The sequence below is a fragment of the Zosterops lateralis genome (assembly GCF_965231275.1).
Source record: "Zosterops lateralis genome assembly, chromosome: Z".
In the NCBI taxonomy this organism is placed as follows: Eukaryota; Metazoa; Chordata; class Aves; order Passeriformes; family Zosteropidae; genus Zosterops; species Zosterops lateralis.
This window is the reverse complement of record NC_139800.1, coordinates 59,471,912-59,479,901: the sequence shown is the minus strand read 5'-3', so window position 1 is coordinate 59,479,901 and position 7,990 is coordinate 59,471,912. Positions and strand designations below refer to the sequence as shown.

The 7,990-nt window shown below is 41.0% G+C and overlaps 1 long non-coding RNA gene across 1 annotated transcript; it reads right to left on the bottom strand.

Annotated features, from left to right (window-relative positions):
• Window positions 1-2,516: 2,516 nt before the first annotated feature.
• LOC310923148 lies at window positions 2,517-7,507 on the bottom strand. The gene is made up of 3 exons (XR_014592550.1): window positions 7,380-7,507; window positions 2,896-3,156; window positions 2,517-2,629 (listed from the first exon to the last, which is right to left on the bottom strand). It is a non-coding gene; the product is annotated as an uncharacterized lncRNA (long non-coding RNA).
• Window positions 7,508-7,990: the final 483 nt, after the last annotated feature.

The window sequence follows — 7,990 nt, the reverse complement described above, 5'->3', positions numbered from 1 at the left end:
TGCACATGGGGGTTTTCACCAGTTTAATTGATTTTAAACCAATTTTGAGCATAAACAAAACCATATTTCCTTTTTTTCCTTCTTGTTTTCACACTGAAAATTAGAAATTCAACTTGGTTTTGATAACTCTAAATTAAAAACACCACTGCATTTTTATGTAAACACAAGTCTCCTAATAATTAATATACCATATATCCTTTCAAAAAGAGATTTCAAATTGGCATATTTCTTTGTAACCAAGTCTCACATGCAATGAATTGGCTTCAGACTTGGCTGGTAGAATCAAAATCATGGCATGATTGTAGGAAGATAGAACCTTTTCCTGAGTCCACATTTGTATGTTGAAATGTAAATAGATAGCTCCAGAATAATGCTCAGGAAAATGGAGCCTAGCCATCGGCACAATGGGTTTCTCTAGTACAGACAGGAGATCACGTTCCCTGTGCCTCTTCTCCTTCCATGTCACCTAATGTTCCTTTCTCAAAAACTCCTTCTGTCTAATGGGCATTAGCAGTAACTTACTGTCATGCTTGTTCTGTGGTACTTAGAAGAGAAAGAAAAATCCTGCTTAGGACACAAAGTCATGCATAGTGTTATTTCAATTTCACATTGATACAGTGACACGAGCATTAAGTATGTTTCTTGATTAAAATTCTGCAGTGGCATTGGCATGAAATGCATGTTTAATATCAGAGCTCTGCCTAAGTAAATATGACTGTACCGTCACTCTAGATCTTTTATTGTTCAGTGTTTTTGATACCCAAGCTGGTTTCTTCAAGTTTCCAAACTGCCAGGTATATGAGTTGAACAAGTATCTCCCAGTATCCCACTTAGCAATGTGACAGATTTGGTATCTGTAGGTATGAGCAGCATTGGGAAACCACTCCTCTGCTGCAGCTAATAGCATTTCTGGCTAGGTGGACGTTTGTCTCTATTTTCCACCAACATTAATGGCAACTCAGAATGTCAAGAAATCATCAGGCATTTCTAGAGGAAAGATGTGCTGGTCTTAAACTCTCCCAGTATCTTCATTTCTGTTTGTCACCTCACTGACTTTCAGCTGGTGAGTTCTGACAAGGTAACAACCTTGATGGTTCAAGCTTTGTTGCTGTGGTCCTTAAAATCAGAAGCTTGGTGAACTTGTAGGTGGAAGGGGGGAATTCACAAATATCCTAAAATAGATCCTGAAAATTGCTTCAACTGCTGAAAATTGAGGAGTGTGGATGCTAACATCAAAGTGGTGGACTGGAGAGGACTACATCACAGCTGCATAACACAGAAATGAAGGAAGGGTCATTTCTGAGATGTAAACCTGTGCACACAGAGGTAAATGCTTCTGCATGTGTATACGAAAGAGAAGGGATACAAGCATATATAAAAAAATGGAACAATGCTGGAGATTACACTATAGCCATGTATACAAACACATGTAGGAGAAACAGAGAATCTGCAGAAACCAATACTTGTCTTCTGGCAATAAATTATTGATTTGTTATATTAAATCAGTTTAAACAAGCAGGCATTAAGGTTTTATATATCTAGAGGTTCAGTGTATCTCTTTAAAGCCAAGATGGATCTCTAACATGCTAAACCCACTGAAATGTGTATTTATTCTCCCTAGTTTGTATAAAACCAGCAATTCTTTATTTGTCCCAATAAAATAGACCTAGTTTTTACATTTAACTTTAACTTATGACAAATTTAACAATTATTAACACTAAAATTATTTAGTGTAACATAATTCACAGGAATCACAGAAGGGATTGAAGGGATTGAAGTTGGAAGGGATCCACTAGAATCTCAAGTCCAACACCTGGCCCTGAATAGGACCCATCCCCAAGAGCTGATGGCTCTTGGAAGTAATTCATTCACCCAATCAAAAACTTAGCATTTGATGTACTCACTTGCTAAAAAAAGAGTAAGCCTTTTTTAATTAAGAAGTTACTAACTGTGATTTTACAAGTCATTTTCTACCAGAGTGTGGATGTTTTCATGATTAAATATTTCACATCTGATAAGTCAGGATGCACTATTTTCTTTCCACGAAAGTGGTGTGCAGACCAAATTCAGTTCCATACTCACAGAGCAAGGAACCAACTTGTAAATCATCAGTTCCCATGGTTCCATTTTCTTGGATCATTTCCATTCCAAATATTCGCAGAAATCCTTCACTTACAAAAGATGAACTCCTGACAGTGTATCATGCTCTCATATTTTGTTTCAGGGCTTTCTGGAGTTTCTGGGATGCTTTAATTCAGGGATCCTGGCACGTACATCAAAATGGTTGAGGGTCCTGACTGAACCTTTGTCACAGACTGCCCTTTTCCAAAGTACTCACTACTTACAAAGAGGATTAAAAAATCTGAAGATAAAATTCCCTGTGGTGGTTTTGCTGGTTCTCTGATCAGCAGAGGTTCCTCCTGGGTGAAAATGTCTTGATTTTAGATATTGAACAAAAGGTCATACATTTCCCAGAACCCAGAAACTCTCTTTTTGTGAGAAAACTGAAAGAATGGCTTACTTGCGTCTGGAAGTCCCAGGGCTGGAGTGGACATGAGGGCCTTCTTTAGCTGTTCGAAGGCTCACGTTGCTTCTTTCGTGCATTGAGGGTCTCTGTTTCCTTCTGTAACTAAAGCATACAGGGGTTTGACTACTGGCCCATAATTGTAAATCCACAGTCTACGGAACCTTGTCATGCCCAAAAAGATTCTCAGTTCCTTTACTCTCTCTTTGGGGTTTTGGGGTCTGGCATATTGCTTCCTTGCAATCCTTCCCTAAGGTTCTTTGTCTAGCAGTGCCCTTGTAGCCCAGGTAAGTAACTGTTTGCCTCACCATCTAGGCTTTCTTCTGGGATACTTAATACCCTTGTAGACCCAAAAAGTTTAGGAGTCTTACCATCCATTCCACATGTGTCTTGAGTTTTGGCAGCTATCAGGAGGTTGTCCACTTATTGTAACAGCTGTCCTTCTCCTGATGGGAATTCCCAGGATTCCAGATCTTTTGCAAGTTGTTCTCCAAATGTTGTAGGGGAGTTCTTAAATCCTTGGAGTAAAACTCACCATGAGAGCTGAGTTTTGCATCCAGTTTTGGGGTTTTCCCATTCAAATGCAAAAATTTTCTGGCTAGGCTCATAGAGAGGAAGGCAAATTAAAGCATCTTTTAAATATAAAACAGTAAACCATGATAGTTCAGGTGTTAAACAGGTTAACAAAATGTAGGGGTTGGCAACCACTGCATATAAATCCTAAGTTATCTTATTAAGAGCTCTTAAATCTTGTACGATTCGGTATGATCCATCAAGCTTTTTAACAGGTAAAAAAAGTAGTATTAAATTCAGACTGACACTCTTTTAATAGCCCTATCTGCAAAAATTTTTCAATCACTGGGCTAATCCCTTCTCTGTCTTCCTTCTTTAAGGGATATTGTTTAACTCTATCTGGCTGTTTACCTTCTTTAAGCTTAAGTTGCATTGGGCGTGCATTCTTTGCTCTCCCTGCTATGTTACAAGCCCACACCCCAGGAAATACCTGATCTGTTATTTTCCTGTGAATCTCATCTTCACTTTCAACTTTAGTCTTACTGGCTATTAACATCAGGCTTAACAATTTCACATATTGTTGGCCCTTAACCTCCAAAATAATCTCTCCATTTTTAAATATTATTTTTCCCTCTAGTTGTTCCAACAAATCTCTACCCACAAGTGCTGAGTGCCTAACAGAGCATTAGGCATATATAAAAACTTCTGAATTCCCCATTGTTTCCCAAGTTTATATTTCAGTGGCCTACAAAAATAAGCTCTTTCAGATTGGCCACTTTCCTCCTTTACTGTGACATAATCATCTGTTGTTGCTATTAAAGCTTTATTTAACTTTAAATATGTAGCCCCTGTGTCTATCAAAAATTCCATTTCTTTTCCTTTGTTCCTTAGTTTCATTATAACCAGAGGGGTTCCTAGGGTAAGACTCTCCGGTCCACCTCAATCTTCCTTAACATGAGCAATCATGGCCTCCTCTTTTCGATCTCCTCTTCTTTGATCATTGCCTTTTTCTTCATTCTGGGCACTGGCTTTTCTGGGGTCCATTTTTTTTGCAGAATGCACATTGGTCTTTCCCTAGCTGGGGTGGCTCCTGCCTTGGTGGCCCTTGTCTACATCTCCCTTTTTCTTCTTCCCTTACTACTGCTACTAGTTTTCTCATGCCTTGTTTGCACCCTTCTTCTTGGTTGCTAAAACCTCTCCACAATTCTTCTAGCAAAGTCTCCAAATCCTGAGCTGCTGGACGCCGTATCTTCTGAAGTTTGTGTCTAATGTCCCCTGTAGATTGTCCTAGAAATTAACCCACTAGTTGTTGTGTCTCTTCCTCAGACTCAGGATCTAAATCTAATCGGAATCTTGTATGGTGATGCATTGCATCTTGCAAATGTCCTAAAAATTCAGAAGGTGTTTCAGAGGGACCTTGCTTAATTGCTTATAGGGCTAACTAGTTTATTGTTTCAGGAATTGCCCTTTCCAAGCCCTTCACTATAAATTCTTGATAATCCTCTAATTTTCCCATATCCTTATCATCATTAGGACCCCAGTGTGGGTCCTGAAGAGGAAAGAGATCTTTGATTCTCCTCTGTGTTATTCTACAAGCATCTTCTGCTAAACCCCCAGCTACTTTTACAACCAATTGTTTTTCTGTCTCTGTTAAGGCATCCAACAACAGCTGGAGATCTGAGCAGTCAGATTGATGCTGTTTAATCATTAATTTCTTTGCAACACCTATTGGGTTGCTTTGATAACATTTAGAAATCTTTTCCCAACCTTCTAAATCCATTGTAGAAAAAGGAATTTTAACTAACATTGTTTTCCCTTCAGGACTTACTGCCTCCCTTAAAGGTGTTTGTATAATTTTCTTGCTTTTTTCCCAGGTCTGGGATGTTGTAGGACCCTTCAGAGAGGGCTTTTCTTCCTCACTGTCACGGCTGGGCAGTGGGAGAGATTCAGCAGTAAATGGAGTGGTCAAAGTCAGGGATAGAATAGAAGCTGGAGCTGGAGTTGAATAGAAATCAGAGTTGATTCAACTGTGTTTAAAACTGGAGCTGGAGTTGAAATAGAAATAGCTTTGATTGGAGTGGGGCATGGAATATAAACTGGAGTTGAGATCAAAATCAAAGTGGGAGGTGGGATAAGATCTGAAGTTGAAATAGAAACTGGAGTTGGCTCTTTTACAGAAGTGAAGGGTAAAGCAGTAGTTGAGGTTAATAACCATCTCTAATTTGCTTCTTCTTTTAGCCCTCCCTTCCCTTCTAGGGGGTGGTTTAAATAAATCCCCTAACTTGCTCTAGTGACTCAGCTGGATAAACCTTGTCAGGGTGTGTGCAGCATTGATTTATGGAGCATGTACTACAGTATCATTTAGGTTTTCCTCTACTGGCCTTACTGTGTTTTTCAAGGGCCAAACCCAAGGGGTTAGAGGGGGCCCTAATTCCATAATCCATCTGTGACTCAGGGTCGTTCTGGAGGGAGGAAAACACATCAGCATGTGTCACTTCTTCCCACTTCTGCTCCCATCTCAAGAAAAGCATAAGCTGTAACAGGGTCTCATAATCTAAAGTCCTGGCTGGTGGCCATCTGACAATTTCTTCAAGCTTGTAAAGTGGCCACCACTGTGTACAAAACTTAACAAGAGCTTTTTTGTTTTCTGTACCACCATAACCCACTAGTTCTGTGTGTCAAACTGCATCCTAAAGGACTAATTTTAGGGATCTCCTTACTCTGGTTAGTTCCCATCAGTCCTCCTCCCTTTAACAAAACCAACGCTCTACTCTAACACTTATTATCTCCTCTTTTGCTTCTTGTCTCACTTCCACCCAAACTTAGCTTCACAGGTCTTTACAGTCCTTTCCCAGTCTTCTTCCGCACAGCCCACAGCTCACATACTAAGTGAGACTTTCCACAGCTTTAAATCTTTGGTTCTAAATCAGCTCGACCAGGGAGCTGCCAGCACTGGGCACACTCTTTGTACTGGTTAGCAGAAGAACAATAATAGCACCTTGCATGAATCTTACACTGCAACAGCACCCATGCACGGTGCCAACCTCTATGTGCACCAAAAGCTACGATTAATGAAAATTCTCACAAACACAAGCTATTCCATTCACTCTTTCTTGACTTTCTAAATTCTCTACAGCCTGTTGCTCCCAATCCAGAGCCACCAAATTTCCAGCAGATGTTTGATATAAACCTTATAAATATATTCTAATTTACTCTGTCTATCCACCAGTTTACTGAATTCACAAACTCTTACGAGTTGAGCCCAAGCTACTGAGGTAAAGGAATTCCCTCTATCCGTTTGGTCAGGTTGAATTCTCAGACAGAAACTACCCTTATTATAGTTCTAGCAACCTACAAACAATCTCAGTGCCTAAAATCACAACTAAGCTCTCACGAAAGACTTCTACTCTTCATTGCCAAGCTGGTCCTGTCCTTTGTCTGTTCCTAATCTTCTTCAAAAACGTCTACACTTTAGCTCCCAGAAACTGATCAACTCTTTCTACACAGCACTTTTACTCCTTCACACTCAGTATGTGCTGCACTTAGACCTTCTGACACGAAATGGCAGTGTTGCTTCAGAAATACAGCACAGCTCTACAATGATGATCACTTACACACAACCGCTAGTATTTTTTCACACAAGCTAATATCACAGTCTTATTATTCCCGCAGGAAACACTTACAAAAACACTATACTAAAGCACCCAACCTCTGTATCTCAAATTCCACAGGCAGAAAAACCCAAAGAGCAAATGCCATCCTTATGGTCTCTCACAACCCGGACCCTTTTAGCGTGAACACCGGGTGTTACAGTGAATGCCGTCCCCCCGTAGCCAAAGTACGCACAGGCCGCAATCGCAGCGAGGAAGGGTGCCTTTTTATCGGAGAAAAAAAATGAAGGATTCACAAAACGCACAACACTATCAAGCGCTTTAAGCATGTTCCCCATATGCCTCGTTTTTTCCTGGCTGTTTCAGCTGCCCGAAAAAGGAACTGCGGGTTCAAACTCCTCAATCACTTTGTACTAACAGCATGTCTCAACAATCTCCCTCACAGCCAGTCTCAGAGTCGGGACACATTTACAACAGCATAGCAACCATAACCAAGGATTTGCCTTCAGAACTGCTGGCCCCAAATTGCTAGCAAACTGAGCCTTTTATAGCACAACGAATGGCAAAAATCCCCCTCTGGCGGCAGCCCAACAGCAGCGAGCAGACACACTGCACAGGCACAGGCTGTGCTGGGATGCCTCCCATGGCTTACCAGCGGCCTCTCCTGACCGTCTGTACGCATCAAGGTCACTGTTCCAAGCTGTTTCAGTTTTTTTCAATTTTAAACATACCGTTTTGTCCCGAGTTGTAGCAGCCAGGAGTCCCTGTCTGCAGCTGGATGAACAGTCTGGGCAGCAGAACCCCCTCTTCCCCCTGGGTCCACCACCCAAGCTGGTCTGCCAGCCCAGCAGAGCACTCTCCTGCCTGCCTCACCAGATAAATCACTAAAACCAATATGATCATGGACGAGGACTCTCTAACTAGTTAAAGTTAGAAAGTGGTATGTTTATTAGGACGCTGGCGGGCTGCACAGGGGTATTCTCCTAGTCCAGGACAGCACCGTGCGAAGTTCTTTGTCCTCTAGTTATTTCCCAAAGTCTTCCATACTATATGTATGCGTAACCTCAGCACCTCCCATTCCCGCTCTGTATTAAAATGAGGCTATTAGTCCTTCACAGTGTGCAATTCTTCTCTTGAATTGGGTCAGTGGTCTTGAAGGATGAAGTCAAAAACATCTTCATCACAATCACCCTTCTACCTTCCCATTTATTTGCTGCTGGAGTTGAAAGGAGTTGATCTTAGCTCATGTAAGCATGACCTAAGTATTAAGAGTCAGCAAATATTAATGACAAGCCTAAGAAGCAGGATGTGCCTTGACCTTGTCAAAGTAAGAGAAACAGAA